This window comes from Salmo salar, chromosome ssa01 (assembly GCF_905237065.1).
Source record: "Salmo salar chromosome ssa01, Ssal_v3.1, whole genome shotgun sequence".
Lineage (NCBI taxonomy): Eukaryota > Metazoa > Chordata > Actinopteri > Salmoniformes > Salmonidae > Salmo > Salmo salar.
In genome coordinates, this window is record NC_059442.1 from 137,008,264 (window position 1) to 137,026,922 (window position 18,659).

The window sequence follows — 18,659 nt, forward strand, 5'->3', positions numbered from 1 at the left end:
AAGAGGTAGCATTGATTTTGTGGTTAGTTTAATCCAAGATCCTTAGGACATCCCTACCCTAAATCTTAACCCCAACCTAACCTTAACCCTAAACTTAACCCTTACCTGAAACCTTTTAAATGTCAACTTCAATGGGGTAACATCAGAGTTGGGACATCCCAAGGAATCCTGGATAGCAAGAACCTTGATTTTGCACCCTATGTTGTGATTCTCACCAAAAACATTGTCTTTTAAAAAACCCACAATCCAATAAACATTGTATGACTAATGTCAAGCAAACCAAACTCAGATCACCTCTCGAGATGGTCTCTGTTCGATTTGAGTGGCTCTTTTGAGTTCATTTTGGAGTGTTCACACTGCACAAAAAATTAAGTGAACCGCACTGAGTTCACAAAAATAGTCTGAAAGGGAAAACACCCTTAGATGTCTTGATCGAATTTTTGAAATCCCAACATTCATTGTGTATGGAGTTGTTGACATGCATGGGTCTCAAACAGTAACAACACTGCTGAGGCAAAAACTTTAATCAAAAGGAAATCCACTCCAACTGGAGAATGGTTGTTCTGTTTCAGGTAAGACCCAGATGCAGACAGTGTCGAAGTAACAAAAGTCTATTAATAGTGCAGGGGCAGTCAAAATGACAGGTCAAGGGCAGGCATACGTCAATAATCCAGATATGGTGCAAAAGGTCCAAAACGGCAGGCAGTCTCAGGGTTAGAGCAAGCAGGGGTCAATAATCCAGTGTGGTGAGACAAGGTACAGAATGGCATGCAGGCTCAGGGGCAGGGCAGGGCAGGGCAGGCAGAATGGTAAAAACTACAAAACAAAAACAGGAACTAGAACAGACAGGAGCAAGGGGAAAACCGCAGGTAGGTTTCACAAAACAAAACGAACTGGCAACAGACAAACAGAGAACACAGGTATAAATACACTGGGGATAATTGGAGACAGCTGGAGGGGGGTGGCGACAAGTACAAAGACAGGTGAAACAGATCAGGGTGTGACAGTACCACCCCCTAGGGGCGCCACCTGGCGTCCTACCTGGGCGCATACCTGGTTGACCGGGGTGCCTCCGTTGGAAATCCATGATGAGGCCTGGGTCCAGCATGTCCCTATATATTTTTTTTGAACCTTCAGGAGACGCCTCACCATGTATGACGGTTGGCCGTCGAGGATACAGAGTAGAGGGGTGGGCCTGGAAACAGGAGAAAAAGGGCTGTGAGACATGAGTTTAATTCTGGAAACATGAAAAGTTGGATGTATACGGAGGGTGTGGGGCAACAGAAGACTAACAAATCAAATCAAATTTTATTTGTCACATACACATGGTTAGCAGTTGTTAATGCGAGTGTAGCGAAATGCTTGTGCTTCTAGTTCCGACCATGCAGTAATATCTAACAAAAAATCTAACCCAACAATTTCACAACAACTACCTTATACACACAAGTGTAAAGGAATTAATAAGAATATGTACATAAAAATATATGAATGAGTGATGGCCGAACGGCATAGGCAAGATGCAGTAGATGGTATAGAGTACAGTATATATACTGCTCAAAAAAATAAAGGGAAGACTTAAACAACACAATGTAACTCCAAGTCAATCACACTTCTGTGAAATCAAACTATCCACTTAGGAAGCAACACTGATTGACAATAAATTTCACATGCTGTTGTGCAAATGTAATAGACAACAGGTGGAAATTATAGGCAATTAGCAAGACACCCCCAATAAAGGAGTGGTTCAGCAGGTGGTGACCACAGACCACTTCTCAGTTCCTATGCTTCCTGGCTGATGTTTTGGTCACTTTTGAATGCTGGCGGTGCTTTCACTCTAGTGGTAGCATGAGACAGAGTCTACAACCCACACAAGTGGCTCAGGTAGTGCAGCTCATCCAGGATGGCACATCAATGCGAGCTGTGGCAAGAAGGTTTGCTGTGTCTGTCAGCGTAGTGTCCAGAGCATGGAGGCGCTACCAGGAGACAGGCCAGTACATCAGGAGATGTGGAGGAGGCCGTAGGAGGGCAACAACCCAGCAGCAGGACCGCTACCTCCGCCTTTGTGCAAGGAGGAGCAGGAGGAGCACTGCCAGAGCCCTGCAAAATGACCTCCAGCAGGCCACAAATGTGCATGTGTCTGCTCAAACGGTCAGAAACAGACTCCATGAGGGTGGTATGAGGGCCCGACGTCCACAGGTGGGGGTTGTGCTTACAGCCCAACACCGTGCAGGACGTTTGGCATTTGCCAGAGAACACCAAGATTGGCAAATTCGCCACTCTTCACAGATGAAAGCAGGTTCACACTGAGCACGTGACAGACGTGACAGAGTCTGGGAACGCCGTGGAGAACGTTCTGCTGCCTGCAACATCCTCCAGCATGACCGGTTTGGCGGTGGGTCAGTCATGGTGTGGGGTGGCATTTCTTTGGGGGGCCGCACAGCCCTCCATGTGCTCGCCAGAGGTAGCCTGACTGCCATTAGGTACCGAGATGAGATCCTCAGACCCCTTGTGAGACCATATGCTGGTGCGGTTGGCCCTGGGTTCCTCCTAATGCAAGACAATGCTAGACCTCATGTGGCTGGAGTGTGTCAGCAGTTCCTGCTAGAGGAAGGCATTGATGCTATGGACTGGCCCGCCCGTTCACCAGACCTGAATCCAATTGAGCACATCTGGGACATCATGTCTCGCTCCATCCACCAACGCCACGTTGCACCACAGACTGTCCAGGACTTGGCGGATGCTTTAGTCCAGGTCTAGGAGGAGATCCCTGAGGAGACCATCCGCCACCTCATCAGGAGCATGCCCAGGCGTTGTAGGGAGGTCATACAGGCACGTGGAGGCCACACACACTACTGAGCCTCATTTTGACTTGTTTTAAGGACATTACATCAAAGTTGGATCAGCCTGTAGTGTGGTATTCCACTTTAATTTTGAGTGTGACTCCAAATCCAGACCTCCATGGGTTGATAAATTGGATTTCCATGGATTATTTTTGTGTGATTTTGTTGTCAGCACATTCAACTATGTAAAGAAAAAAGTATTTAATAAGATTATTTAAATCATTCAGATCTAGGATGTGTTATTTTACTGTTCCCTTTATTTTTTTGAGCAGTGTACATATGAGATGAGTAATGTAGGGTATGAAAACATTATATAAAGGGGCATTGTTTAAAGTGGCTAGTGATACATTTAATTACATCAAGATGGCAAGATGCAGTAGATGGTATAGAGAACAGTATATGCATATGAGATTAGTAATGTAGGGTATGTGAACATTATATAAAGTGGCATTGTTTAAAGTGGCTAGTGATACATTTATCACATCAATTTTTCCATTATTAAAGTGGCTAGAGGTGAGTCAGTATGTTGGCAGCAGCCACTCAATGTTAGTGATTGCTGTTTAATAGTCTGATGGCCTTGAGATAGAAGCTGTTTTTCAATCTCTCGGTCCCAGCTTTGATGCACCTGTACTGACCTCGCCTTCTGGAGGATAGCGGGGTGAACAGGGAGTGGCTCGGGTGGTTGTTGTCCTTGATGATCTTTTTGGCCTTCCTGTGACATCGGGTGGTGTAGGTGTCCTGGAGGGAGGTAGTTTGCCCCCGGTGATGGGTTGTGCAGACCTCACTACCCTCTGGAGAGCCTTACGGTTATGGGCGGAGCAGTTGCCGTACCAGGCGGTGATACAGCCCGACAGGATGCTCTAGATTGTGCATCTGTAAAAGTTTGAGTGTTTTTGGTGACAAGCCGAATTTCTTCAGCCTCCTGAGGTTGAAGAGGCGCTGCTGCACCTTCTTCACCACACTGTCTGTGTGGGTGGACCATTTCAGTTTGTCTGTGATGTGTACATTTTACATTTTAGTAGACACTCTTATCCAGAGCAACTTACAGTAATGAATGCATACATTTCATACATTTTTCCCGTACTGGTCCCCCGTGGGAATTAAACCCACAACCCTGGCGTTGCAAACACCATGCTCTACCAACTGAGCCACACGTGAAGCATGTGTTCTTGGGCAGAGCGGGAGAAGACGAGGATGTCGTCGAGGTAGACAAAGACGAACCGGTTCAACATGTCGCGGAGAACATCATTAACCTCTCTAGGGTAGGTGGCACCAAATCGTCCCACCTACGTAACAGCCAGTGTAATCCCGTGGCGCGTTATTCAAAAACCTCAAAAATGCAAAAACTTCAATTTTTCAAACATATCCTCTATGGGCTAGGTGGGACGCAAGCGTCCCACCCGTGGTGCACTCCATCAACAGCAGGTGCATTTCAAGAGCGGCAAATTTGAATCCAAATAAATGTCAAAATTCAAATTTTTCAAACATACAACTATTTTACACCCTTTGAAAGATAAACATCTCCTTAATCTAACCACGTTTTACGATTTCAAAAAGGTTTTACAGCGAAAGCATACATTTAGAGTATGTTAGGACAGTACATTTACAAGAGTTGTGTGTAATGTTTTGTCAATTCAAAGACAGGGTCACCAAAACCATAAAACCAGCTAAAATGATGCACTAACCTTTTACAATCTCCATCAGATGACACTCCTAGGACATTATGTTAGACAATGCATGCATTTTTAGTTCTATCAAGTTCATATTTATATCCAAAAACAGCGTTTTACTATGGCATTGATGTTGAGGAAATCGTTTCCCTCCAATAACCGGCAGTCAAGTCAGCACCACAAATTAAATAATTAAAATTAGAAAACATTGGTAAAATATTATATTGTCATTTAAAGAATTATAGATTTACATCTCTTGAACGCAATCAACTTGCCAGATTTAAAAATAACCTTACTGGGAAATCACACTTTGCAATAATCTGAGCACTGCGCCCCGAGAAAAATACGCGTTGCGATACAGACTAGCCGTCATGTTGGGGAGATCTAAAATCGAAAATACTATGTAAATAATCCATTACCTTTGATTCTCTTCATCAGATGTCACTTCCAGGTATCACAGGTCCATAACGAATGTAGTTTTGTTCAAAAAAGCTCATCATTTATGTCCAAAAATCTCCGTCTTGTTAGCACATGATCTAAGCCCGCCGGACTTCACTTCATGAACGAGGGGAAAAAATATATTTACGTTCGTTCAAACATGTCAAACGTTGTATAGCATAAATCATTAGGGCCTTTTTAACCAGAACATGAATAATATTCAAGGTGGACGAATGCATTCTCTTTTATAACGTATTGGAACGAGGGTACCCAACATGAACTCGCGCCAGGTGTCTAATGGGCCATCATCGTTCCATGGCTCTTGTTCGGTCAGATCTCCCTCCAGAAGACTCAAAACACTTTGTAAAGGCTGGTGACATCTAGTGGAAGCAATAGGAAGTGCCAAAATATTCCTCAGCCCCTGTGTTTTTCAATGGCATAGGTTTAAAGGTAATACAACACATCAGGTATCCACTTCCTGTCAGAAAATGTCTCAGGGTTTTGCCTGCCAAATGAGTTCTGTTATACTCACAGACACCATTCAAACAGTTTTAGAAACTTTAGGGTGTTTTCTATCCATATATAATAAGTATATGCATATTCTAGTTACTGGGTAGGATTAGTAACCAGATTAAATCGGGTACATTTTTTTATCCAGCCGTGCAAATACTGCCCCCTAGCCCTAACATGTTAAGACTATTTTACACCATTTTAAAGACAAGACTCTCGTTAATCTAACCACACTGTCCGATTTCAAAAAGGCTTTACAACGAAAGCAAAACATTAGATTATGTCAGCAGAGTACCCAGCCAGAAATAATCAGACACCCATTTTTCAAGCTAGCATATAATGTCACATAAACCCAAACCACAGCTAAATGCAGCACTAACCTTTGATGATCTTCATCAGATGACACTCCTAGGACATTATGTTATACAATACATGCATGTTTTGTTCAATCAAGTTCATATTTATATCAAAAAACAGCTTTTTACATTAGCATGTGACGTTCAGAACTAGCATACCCCCGCAAACTTCAGGTGAATTTACTATATTACTCACAATAAACGTTCACAAAAAACATAACAATTATTTTAAGAATTATAGATACAGAACTCCTTTATGCCATCGCTATGTCCGATTTTAAAATAGCTTTTCGGCAAAAGCACATTTTGCAATATTCTGAGTAGATAGCTCGCCATCACGGGCTAGCTATTTTGACACCCACCAAGTTTAGCACTCACCAAACTCAGATTTACTATAAGAAAAATTGTATTACCTTTGCTGTTCTTTGTCAGAATGCACTCCCAGGACTTCTACTTCAATAACAAATGTTGGTTTGGTGCAAAATAATCCATAGTTATGTTCAAATATCCTCTGTTTTGTTCGTGCGTTCAAGACACTATCCGAAGGGTGACGAAGGGTGATGCGCCCGGCGCTTTCGTGACAAAAAAAATCTAAATATTCCATTACCGTACTTCGAAGCATGTCAACCGCTGTTTAAAATCAATTTTTATGCGATTTTTCTCATAAAAAAGCGATAATATTCCGACCGGGAAACCCTGTTTTCGTTCAAAGACTAAAAATCTAAAATTGACTCTTTTCGTGCATGCGCGCCCCAGTCTCATTGTTCTCTGATCGACCACTATCCAAATGCGCTACTGTTTTTCAGCCATGGCCTGCAAAGTCATCATTCAACGTTCTGCCGCCTTCTGAGAGCCTATGGGAGTCGTAGGAAGTGTCACATTACAGCAGAGATCCTCAGTTTTCAATAAAGAGAGTGTAGGAGGCCAAGAAATGGTCAGAGAGGGCACTTCCTGTAAGGAATCTTCTCAGGTTTTTGCCTGCCATATGAGTTCTGTTATACTCACAGACACCATTCAAACAGTTTTAGAAACTTTAGGGTGTTTTCGATCCAAATCAATCAATTATATGCATATTCTAGTTTCTGGGCAGTAGTAATAACCAGATTAAATCAGGTACGTTTTTTATCCGGCCGTGCAAATACTGCCCCTTACCCTAGAGAGGTTAACAGAAATCTCAGGCAGACTTGTTTACAAGTTCGAACACTGGAATGTGAGATGTAATTTACACCTCGATTAGGCTGATAGAAATCATTATTTCATTTAATGATTTTCAATTTCAGAGTAATTATTTCGATATAGCCTCCACTTTCTCGTTCTGAAAATCTAACGCTGCAACCGATTTGACAGCTCCAACGCAGTTACACCTCTGACAACGTCAAAACATCAGCTATGCGGGGGTAGCTATCGCCGCTTAACACTTGATCTGATTAAATCTAGGCCTTAGTCTGCTTAATAAAAGGGTCACAACAAAATCTGTGTACACTGAACATGGATCATCATATGTGAAATTGTTAATAACTTATTTCCAAGCATTTGGAGAGGAAAATTAGGTACACCCATCTCGTACCAGGTCGGGCCCCCTTTTCTTCCAGCACAACCTGAATTATTCTGGGCATTGATTCTACAAGGTGTGGCATTTAAATGTTGCTCAATTGGTATCAAGGGACATAACGTGTGCCAGCAAAACATTTTGATATATAAAAGGTTTAAACATACAAGTATCAGCCCTTAGTGGAGACGCCTCGGGAACACATCTTTATGAAGCCATGTTGAAACTGCACCCCCGCACCATTCTTTTTAAACCCTAGACACTGTCATGCGTGAAAAGCCCTAGGACGCCGGACATTTCTGAGATACTGGAACCGATGCGTCAGCCACTGATGATCATACCACGCTGAAAGTAGCTTAGGTCAGTAATTTTGCTCATTCTAACCTTCAATCGAACATGAAGTGAATGCCTCGATGCCTGTCCACCTGCTTTAAATAGCAAGCCACGGCCACGTGACTCACTGTCCGGAGCGAACCATTTTCGTGAACGGGTTGGTGTTCCTAATTAACCTAATGTCAACTCAGAAAATAGTTTTAGCTGTATGTTGGCTCAATAAGTTCTTCTGATTACAAATGTCATATGTGTTCTGTCTGTAATGAGACTGCACTTTTTACACGTTGCATATTGAATGATGTAAACTGGATACAACCTGTATTTGCAAAATGATGTTGAATTGCAATTTATATGTCACAGCAATAAGTTTGTCAAGAATTGTCAAGTAATAACATATTGAAATGCTCTACTAACGAGTCACAAAAACCTTAATCTCAAAGAAAAGTGCTTAATTTTCTAAAGTCAGACATCTATAGTTTAATTGTCTCATTTGGGCTCCTGAGTGGTCCAGCGGTCTAAGGCACTGCATCTCAGTGCTAGAGGTGTCACTACAGACACCCTGGTTTGAATCCAGGCTGTATCACTACCACCCATGATTGGGAGTCCCATAGGGTGGTGCACAATTGGCCCAGCGTTGTCCGGGTTTGGCCGGTGTTCGCCGTCATTGTAAATAAGAATTTGTTCTTAACTGACTTGCCTAGTTAAACAAATAAACAAATCTAAGTTTATCAGAATAAGGAAAAAAGTTGCCTAATGTGATGGGTTAAACTTTTTCACTCTGCTTTTCAGCGATCTACAGTATATCCTCTCCTTTTTTTCTCCCTTCACTGTCATTGTGTTCCAACTGCTTAGAGGGTCTCTATCTCCAAAATCCATCAAGTGAAGGTGATTATTTTCTCTCAGGTTGACAAGAAGCCTGCGGCAGATGGCATTTCTTTCTTTAGAACAAAAGCACTTACTGTACTGTACAAGGACTGAGAGAAGAGCTCTGCTGCCTGGAAAAAATAATTGTCTTGCAAAAGGCAAAGTAAATAGAAATGAATATGAATTTGTTTTCTCCGGATGGTACCTCAATAGAAATGGAGACTCCAGTATACCGGTATTCTTGAATGCTCCACAATGTGTTCAATGGATATCATAGCAACCACAGGATGTTGGTGACACCTCAATTGGGAGGACGGGCTCGTGGCAACGGCTGGAGCGCAATTAGTGGAATGCTATCAAATACATTAAACACATGGTTTCCATGTGTTTGATGCCATTCCATTGACTCTGTTCCAGCCATCGTTCCAGCCGTCCTCCCCTCAGCAGCCTCCACTGATAGCAATGTGTCAATAGACCTACAACAGGGTTCGATAGGTGATACAGTATATGGTACGATACGTTGATCTTGAAGTTGTAATGTTTGCTTACACAGAGAAGGTTAATGCTCATGTTCCACTGACAACCAGTATTCTTTTAGAGCATGATATACACTATACAACAGTCACTGTCTGAAAGTATGTGTAACAGGGGCAAACTGGTTTGTACATCTGTAGAGAGGAGGAATGAGATTCAGTTGATTCGCTTGGTTTCAATATTTTTATAAGCCCCTGGGGTATACTAAATCTAAAATTAATTACTTAATAGCCTATAGGCTTTAAAGTAATTATAAACCTTCTCGGGAGGCCAATCATCAGAGGCAATATATCCACTACCGATATCATCCTCAGCTAAAACCAGCTCATGCTCTCAGACAGAAATGCATGTTGAATATCTGATGCAGTTACATTTTATACAAGTCCATGTGAGAATGGCAAAGGGTTAAAACCTGTGCTGTTAATATATTAATTGTGGTAATACCAAAGGTAATATCTTCTATTCCCATGACACATGAATAGAAACAGAATGTCCTTGGCTGCACATCAGACATTATACATAATACACCACAGCAGCCATCGTGATCTATGTATGTTCTACCAAAGCTTCAAAAGGATCATGAGTGCCACTCTCCAGTTCTAAAAAGTACTAAATTGTCATACTTGAGTAAAAGTAAAGATACCTTAATAAAAAAATGACTAAAGTAAAAGTCACACAGTAAAATACTACTTGAGTAAAAGTCTAAAAGTATTTGGTTTTATGTATACTTAAGTATCAAAAGTAAATGGAATTGCTAAAATATACAGTGGCAAGAAAAAGTATGTGAACCCTTTGGCAATACCTGGATTTCTGCATAAATTGGTCATAAAATTTGATCTGATCTTCATCTAGGTCACAGCAATAGACAAACACAGTCTGCTTAAACTAATAACACACAAACAATTATATGTTGTCATGTCTTTATTGACCACACCGTGTTAACATTCACAGTGCGGTGTGGGAAAGGTTTGTGAACCCTTGGACTTAATAACCGTCCTTTGGCAGCAATAACCTCAACCAAACATTTTCTATAGTTGCGAATTAGACCTGCACAACGATCAGGAGGAATTTTGGACCATTACTCTTTACAATACGGTTTCAGTTGAACAATATTCTTGGGATATCTGGTGTGAACTGCTCTCTTGATGTCATGCCACGGCATCTCAATCTATAAGGGCACAGGGCGAGACCTAGATGCAGACACGGGAGGCAGATGGTTCTAGTCTCTGATATTTATTAGTATCCAAGGGGCAGGCAAGAGAATGGTCGTGGACAGACAAAAAGATCATAACAAAGTCAGAGTCCTGGAGGTACAGAGTGGCAGGCAGGCTCGAGGTCAGGGCAGGCAGTATGGTCAAGCAGGCGGGTTCAGAGTCAGAGCAGGCAAGGGTCAAAACCGGGAGGACTATCAACAGAGAGATAAGAAAAAGCAGGACCACGGAAAAAAACACGCTAATTGACTTGACACGACGAACTGTTCTTCTGTTGAAGCCATTCAGTTGTTGATTTCCTTCTGTAATAGCAAGCTTTCCAGGCCCTGAGGCAGCAAAGCAGCCCCAAACCATGATGCTCCCTCCACCATACTTTACAGTTGGGATAAGGTTTTGATGTTGGTGTGTTGTGCCTTTTTTTCTCCACACATAGTGTTGTGTGTTCCTTCCAAACAATTCAACTGTAGTTTCATCTGTCCACAGAATATTTTGCCAGTAGCACTGTGGAACATTCAGCTGCACTTTTGCAAACTTCAGACGTTAAGCAATGTTTTTTTTGGACAGCAGTGGCTTCTTCCGTGGTGTCCTCCCATGAACACCATTCTTGTTTAGTGTTTTACGTATCATAGACTCATCAACAGAGATGTTAGCATGTTCCAGAGCTTTCTAAAAGTCTTTAGCTGACACTCTAGGATTCTTCTTAACCTCACTGAGCATTATGCGCTGTGTTCTTACAGTCATCTGTGCAGGATGGCCACTCCTAGGGAGAGTAGCAACAGTGCTGAACTTTCTCCATTTATAGACAATCTGTCTTACCATGGACTGATGAACATCAAGGCTTTTAGAGATACTTTTGTAACCCTTTCCAGCTTTATGCAAGTCAGCAATGCTTAATCTTAGGTCTTCTGAGATCTCTTTTGTCTGAGGCATGGTTCACATCAGGCAATGCTTCTTGTGAATAGCAAACTCAAATTTTGTGAGTGTTTTTCATAGGGTAAGGCAACTCTAACTAACATCTCCAATCTCGTCTCATTGATCGGACTCCAGGTTAGCTGACTCCTGACTTGGAGAAGTCATTAGCCTCGGAGTTCACATACTTTTTCCAACCTACACTGTGAATGTTTAAATTATGTATTCAATATAGACAAGGAAAATACAATCATTTTTGTGTTATTAGTTTAAGCACACTATGTTTGTCTATTGTGACTTAGATGAAGATCAGATCAAATTTGATGATCAATTTATGCAGAAATCCAGGTAATTCCAAAGGGTTCACATCATTTTTCTTGCCACTGTCCTTCAGTTTCAAAAGTAAAACAATAAATAATTTCAAATTCCTTATATTAAGCAAACCAGACGGCACAATTTTCTAGTTTTTTATTTTATTTACGGATAGCCGGGGGCACACTACAACACTCAGACATCATTTACAAACAAAGCATTTGTGATTAGTGAGTCTGCCAGATCAGAGGCAGTAGGGATGACCAGAGATGTTCTCTTGATAAGTGTGGGAATTGGACAGTTTTCCTGTGGGTGTCAGGGAAAATGAATGGAGTTACGAGTACATTATTTTCTTTAGGAATGTAGTGAAGTAAAAATAGTAATGCAAAGTTCAGATACAAATAAAAACTACTTAAGTAGTACTTTAAAATATTTTTTACTTAATAAGTACTTTACACAACTGGTTTCTTGGGACAACTACTTGAGAGGCTCTTGACCTAACCTATGTTAGCTCTGTTGGCCTGGTTTCCGTACAGTACTCAAAGCTCATTTCGACTTAAGATAGTGCTTTTACGTCTAGAACAAATTGCTCCAAGATTAAAATAAATAAGCAGAACAACATTTGTCACAAACATGATAAAAGAGACTTTAGAAAACTACCAGTCAAAAGTTTGGACACACCTACTCATTGTAGAATAATAGTGAAGACATCAAAACCTGGAGGACAGGTCATCTGATACAGAAGTCCATCACTCTCCTTCTTGGTCAAATAGCCCTTACACAGCCTGGAGGTGTGTTTTGGGTCATTGTCCTGTTGAAAAATAAATGATAGTCCCACTAAGCGTAAACCAGATAGCCTTCCCTGTGGCTCAGTTGGTAGAGCATGGTGTGTGCAACACCAGGGTTATGGGTTCGATTCCCACTGGGGGGCCAGTACTAAAAAAATAAAAAATTCATGAAATGAAAATGAAATGTATGTATTCACTACTGTAAGTCGCTCTGGATAAGAGCGTCTGCTAAATTACTAAAATGTAAATGTAAGGTGTATTGCTGCTGAATGCTGTGCAAGCCATGCTGGTTAAGTGTACCTTGAATTCTAAATAAATCACTGACAGTGTCACCAGTAAAGCAACCCCACACCTCCTCCTCCATGCTTCACGGTGGGAACCACACATGCAGAGATCATCCTTTCACCTACTCTGCGTCTCACAAAGACACTGCGGTTAGAACCAAAAAATCTCAAATTTCAAACCATCAGACCAAAAGACAGATTTCCACTGGTTTAATGTACATTGCATGTGTTTTTTGGCCCAATCAAGTCTTTTCTTCTTACTAGTGTCCTTTAGTAGTGGTTTCTTTGCAGCAATTTGACCATGAAGGCCTGATTTATGCAGTCTCCTCTGAAAAAGTTGATGTTGAGATGTGTCTGTTACTTTGTTATAGTGTGGACACGATATAAATAATTACATGGTTATTATTGGCATTGACCGTGACCTTTCCCCTGTGATGATGTCATCACTAAGAGTGAGTTCTGTGCAATGTGATTCTACCACCGGTTGAGTGGGCTATATAGTTCTGTTATATTTGTACCGTTTGTACCTGGTTGTACACCTTTTAGTTATCGGGTTGAAAGTAAAGGAAAGTAATATAGAAATGCGTGTGGGCATTCCTTGTCAAGTTACTACACCTTTTTGGCGACGAGGATAAAACTTTATCAACTTGTACAGGGCGAGGTGCCAGCTAGCTAAGAAACAGTGGAGGTAGTCAGTTAGCTAGCTAGCTTAATGAGCGACGGAGAGCAGGTGCCGCTGCACGGAAAAGCCAACGGGGACAATCAGCAGCAAGTGAAAATCGCTAATGAAGATCAAGGACAAGTTGGCGTTATAATGGCAATGTTTTGGACTATCACTGAGTTTGTGGAAGAGAACGAGGACTGGACTGAATATGTGGAAAGGTTGGGACACTTTTTCTTGGCAAATGGAATCACAGGTGAGGCTAAACAGCGCTCTATTCTCTTGAGTGTGTGTGGGGCTAAAACCTACAAGCTAATGAGGAATTTGGCTACACCACGGAGACCGGGAGAAATTCCTTTTGAGGATCTAGTTGCTCTCATTCAGACTCACCACAATCCAAAGCCTTCAGAGGTTCAAGTTTAACTGCCATGTTCGGAAACCAGGTCAGTCTGTTGCTAACTTTGTTGCTGAATTACGTGAACTCTCTGAACATTGTGAGTTTGGGGATATGTTAGAGGACATGCTCCGTGACAGATTAGTCTGTGGCATTAATGAGGACAGCCGGTTGCTGGGGGAAGCCACACTGACTTTCAAGAGAGCGTTGGAACTATCTCAAGGGATGGAGATGGCCGCTAGTAATGTGAAAAATATTCAAAAGGCCAACAGTGAAAGTTGTGCAGTGCATCAGGTGACAAAAGAGGCGGCAGGAAAAAGGGGAAAAGCAGTGGAATGTTTCAGATGTGGAGGGACACATTATGGTAACAACTGTAAGTTCATGGAGACTGTCTGTCACAATTGCAACAAAAAAGGACATTTAGCAAAAAAATGCAGGGGTCCTAGGAGCAAGCCAGAGGGTGGGCGGACTGGGCTGGGCAAGTTCACAGCACCAAAGCCTCAGTCAGCAGCGCACCACCTAGAGAGCACAGAGGAGGAGGAAGAGCATTGTTCCTACAACATGTTTAATGTGAGGGAGCTGCGCGCAGAGCCTATCTATGCTACAGTGGAGGTAGATGGAAAGCAGATGAGGATGGAGGTTGACACGGGGGCCTCTGCCTCTGTCATAAGTGAGGAGACCTACAAACAACAGGTTTCTGCCCTCACACCGGCAGGGATCAGACTGTGTACGTACACCAGGGAGACCATACCATTGCTGGGGGCTCTAGGGGTGGACATTGCATACAAAAGCCAGGAAGCGAGAGCACGGCTCCTGGTGGTGAAAGGAAATGGCCCTAGTTTACTATAGCGTGACTGGCTAAACAAAATACAACTCAACTGGGGTGAGATAAAACACACCCGAGTGACTGAGGATGTCATTCAAAAGTACCCAGAGATTTTCAAAGATGAACTGGGCACACTGCAGGGCACTGCAGTTAAGCTGTTCGTGGATCCTCAGGCCAAGCCTCGCTTTTTCAAGCCCAGGACAGTGCCTTACGCCATGAAAAAGAAAGTGGAAGATGAGTTGGAGCGGCTGCAGGAAGCAAACGTCATTACTCCCATTCAGTTCTCCCACCTGGGCAGCTCCTATCGTTCCCGTTCTGAAAAGTGACGGCACGGTGCGTATATGTGGGGACTACAAACTCACCATCAACAGGGCCTCTAAGCTAGACGCTTACCCGCTGCCGCGGGTGGAGGACTTGTTCGCAACACTGGCAGGAGGCAAGACGTTCTCAAAGCTTGACATGAGTCACGCCTCCCAACAGCTCCACCTGGACGAGGACTCAAAAGAGTATGTCACAGTGAACACGCACAAAGGCTTGTTCAGGTACAACCGCTTCGTTTTCGGAGTGGCGTCCAGCCCAGCCATTTTCCAGAGGACAATGGACAATCTGCTGCAGGGGATCCCTCATGTAGCAGTGTACCTGGATGACATCCTGGTTACAGGAGAGATGGAGGAGGAGCACCTCCTCCATCTGGATCAGGTGTTAAAGAGATTCTCTGAGGCAGGGCTGCGCCTGAAGCGTAGCAAGTGCTCATTCCAAGCACAGAGTGTGGCATACCTAGGTCACAAGATCACAGCGCAGGGTCTGTGTCCTGTGGAGGACAAAGTCAGGGAAATCAAGGATGCTCCAAACCCCAAGAATGGGTCAGAGCTCAGGTCGTTCCTGGGCATGGTGAACTACTATGGTAAGTTCCTCCCTGAGCTGTCAACAGTGGTGGCTCCACTTTATCAGTTGCTCCACAAAGACTGGAAATGGAAGTGGGGGCCAGCACAAGAGAAAGCTTTCAAGGAAGTGAAAGCACTACTACAATCAGCACAACTTCTGGTTCATTTTGACCAAGACAAAGAGATCATCCTGTCATGTGATGCCTCACCCTATGGTGTCGGGGCAGTACTCTCTCATCAGATGGAGGATGGGTCAGAGAGACCCATTGGATTCGCATCACGTACGCTGACGAGTGCTGAGAAGGGTTATTCACAGTTAGACAAGGAAGGTCTGGCCATAGTCTTTGCTGTGAAACGCTTCCATCAGTACCTCTACGGTTGTCATTTCACCATATGCACTGACCACAAACCACTGATGAGCCTTTTTAGTGAATCAAGATGCATTCCGCCCATGGCTTCAGCAAGGTTACAACGCTGGGCCCTGACACTGGCAGCTTACCAGTACACGATAGTGTATAGAGCGGGGAAGGACAATGCAAACGCAGACGCGCTCAGCCGTCTCCCGCTACCAGAGATGCCTACCACAACTGTGGTGCCTCCCGAGACAATTTTCCTAATGGAAAGATTGTCAAACTCACCGGTGAATGCCAAACAGATCAAACAGTGGACAGACCGGGATCCTATCCTGTCCCAAGTGAAAAGATTCCTGATGCAGGGTTGGCCTCCTGTCATAGAGGATGATGGACTAAGACCTTATGCAAAGCGCAAAACTGAGCTGAGTGTGCAGGATGGCTGCATACTCTGGGGGTCCAGAGTGGTTGTTCCACCCCCTGGCCGTGCACAAGTCATGGATGAGGTCCATGAGGCTCACCCGGGTGCCTCCCGGATGAAAAGTTTAGCTAGATCTTACATCTGGTGGCCTAACATGGATCAGGAGGTAGAGGACAAAGTTAAATCATGTTCTGAGTGCCAGATCAACCAGAAGATGGCGCCGCCCGCGCCACTACATCTGTGGGAGTGGCCTGACCGCCCATGGTCCTGGCTGCACATAGACTTTGCAGGCCCTTTCATGGGTCACATGTTCCTTGTCATGGTGGACGCACACTCCAAGTGGCTGGAGGTGCACATCATGAGCAACATCACAGCGACCACAACCATCGAAAAGCTTCGGCAGGTGTTTGCAACCCATGGTCTGCCGGACTCTCTGGTGTCCGACAACGCAACAACGTTTACCTGTGACTTGTTCAAAGAATTCATGCGGAGAAACGGGATCCGCCATGTCCGCAGCGCCCCATTTCACCCGGCCTCAAACGGCTTAGCAGAGCGGGCTGTGCAGACACTGAAAGAGGGGCTCAAAAGGATGACTGGGGGAACCATCACAACTAAGCTCTCTCGGTTCTTGTTCCAGTACCGCATCACGCCACAAACAACAACAGGACAGGCTCCAGCGGTGATGTTAATGGGCAGAAAGCCAAAAGCTCACCTGGATCTACTGCGTCCAAACATCAGAGCACGAGTGGAACGGAAGCAGGAGAAACAAAAAGAGAGACATGACCACCACGCGAGGGAGAGACAGTTAAAACCCAATGACACTGTCTACATCCGCAACTTCACAAGCAGCCAACGCTGGTTGCCAGGCATCATTCTGAGTCAGAGTGGTCCCGTCTCCTTTGTGGTCAAACTGACTGATGGTCGAGTCATGCGCAGACACCAGGACCATCTCCGCCTGCGCTATGACAAAGACAAGACCATGTTTTCAGACGGAACAGCTGTGGGTGGTAGTATACAAGTTGAAACCCCACAGGAAACAGCATCTGAGGAACAGGGGCATTCAGTGGTTCCAGCAGAGGGTGATGGACATTCTCTCACAAACACCCAACCCGCTCCTGTGCCCTCAGACCCAGCTCCACTGGGACACGCCTTACCTGTGTCTCGTAGCACACCAGGAGTACTGCGCAGATCCCAGCGTAGTCACAAGCCTCCTGAAAGACTAACTCTGTAGTTGAGGCTGAGAGACTCGTGGTGTTAGTGTTTGTTTGGAGCAGCAGACCTAGTTGAAAAGAAATAAGGACTGTCATTTGTTGTTGTTGTTTTGTTTACATTTACAGTAACACCAGCAGAAGTTCTACAGTGTTGTGTAGTAAAGAAAAGAAAACACTGATGTGGTTTACTTGTTAACCTTATGTTTTCCTTACAGGGAGGATTTAAATTGAGGGGGGAGAAGTGTTATAGTGTGGACACGATATAAATAATTACATGGTTATTATTGGCATTGACCGTGACCTTTCCCCTTTGATGATGTCATCACTAAGAGTGAGTTCTGTGCAATGTGATTCTACCACCGGTTGAGTGGGCTATATAGTTCTGTTATATTTGTACCGTTTGTACCTGGCTGTACACCTTGTAGTTATCGGGTTGAAAGTAAAGGAAAGTAATATAGAAATGAGTGTGGGCATTCCTTGTCAAGTTACTACATACTTGAATTCTGTGAAGCATTTATTTGGGCTGCAATTTCTGAGGCTGGTAACTCTAATGAACTTATCCTCTGCAGCAGAGGTAAGTCTGGGTCTTCCTTTCCTGTGGCGGTCCTCACGAGAGCCAGTTTCATCATGGCGCTTGATGGTTTTTGCGACTGCACTTGAAGAAACTTTCAAAGTTCTTGAAATGTTCTCGATTGACTGACCTTCATGTCTTAAAGTAATGATGGACTGTCGTTTCTCTTTGCTTATTTGACCTGTTCTTGCCATAATATGGACTTGGTCTTTTACCAAATAGGGCAAAGCTGTCATCACGGCAAAGGGTGGCTACTTTGAAGAATATATGTTGATTTGTTTAACACTTTTTTGGTTGCTACATGTTTCCATATGTGTTATTTCATAGTTTTGATGTCTTCACTATCATTCTAGAATGTAGGAAATAGTCAAAATAAAAAAAAACTTTTGACTGGTACTGTAGGTCTATTGTCTATTGTACTTTGGCACTCTATAGAGCAGAGGTCTACTGTACCACATTATCAATGATGCTTTGTTGCCCAGTTTACCACTCGTCTTCCTGTCATTTTATGAGACATATCCCTACCATCTTCATCCACAGAGCTGCCAAGACTATGATTTCTGTTGAATCATTTATATTTTTAACACATTTCTTAGCAAGTGACATCTTCAACCAGATAACACAAATTGGGAGAGCCATATGTATAGTGCCACACAATGCAACACTTGTGTGATTTTTTTTATTTTTACGATGGCCCATATTTACAAATCATCTCAGAGTAGTGTTTCCGTCTAAATCATATT

At 43.4% G+C, this 18,659-nt stretch overlaps 1 pseudogene; it reads left to right on the forward strand.

The window, feature by feature from the left end:
* The first annotated feature begins 14,086 nt into the window (after positions 1–14,086).
* On the forward strand, positions 14,087–17,365 carry LOC106563367 (uncharacterized protein K02A2.6-like; annotated as a pseudogene).
* The last annotated feature ends 1,294 nt before the right edge of the window (positions 17,366–18,659 follow it).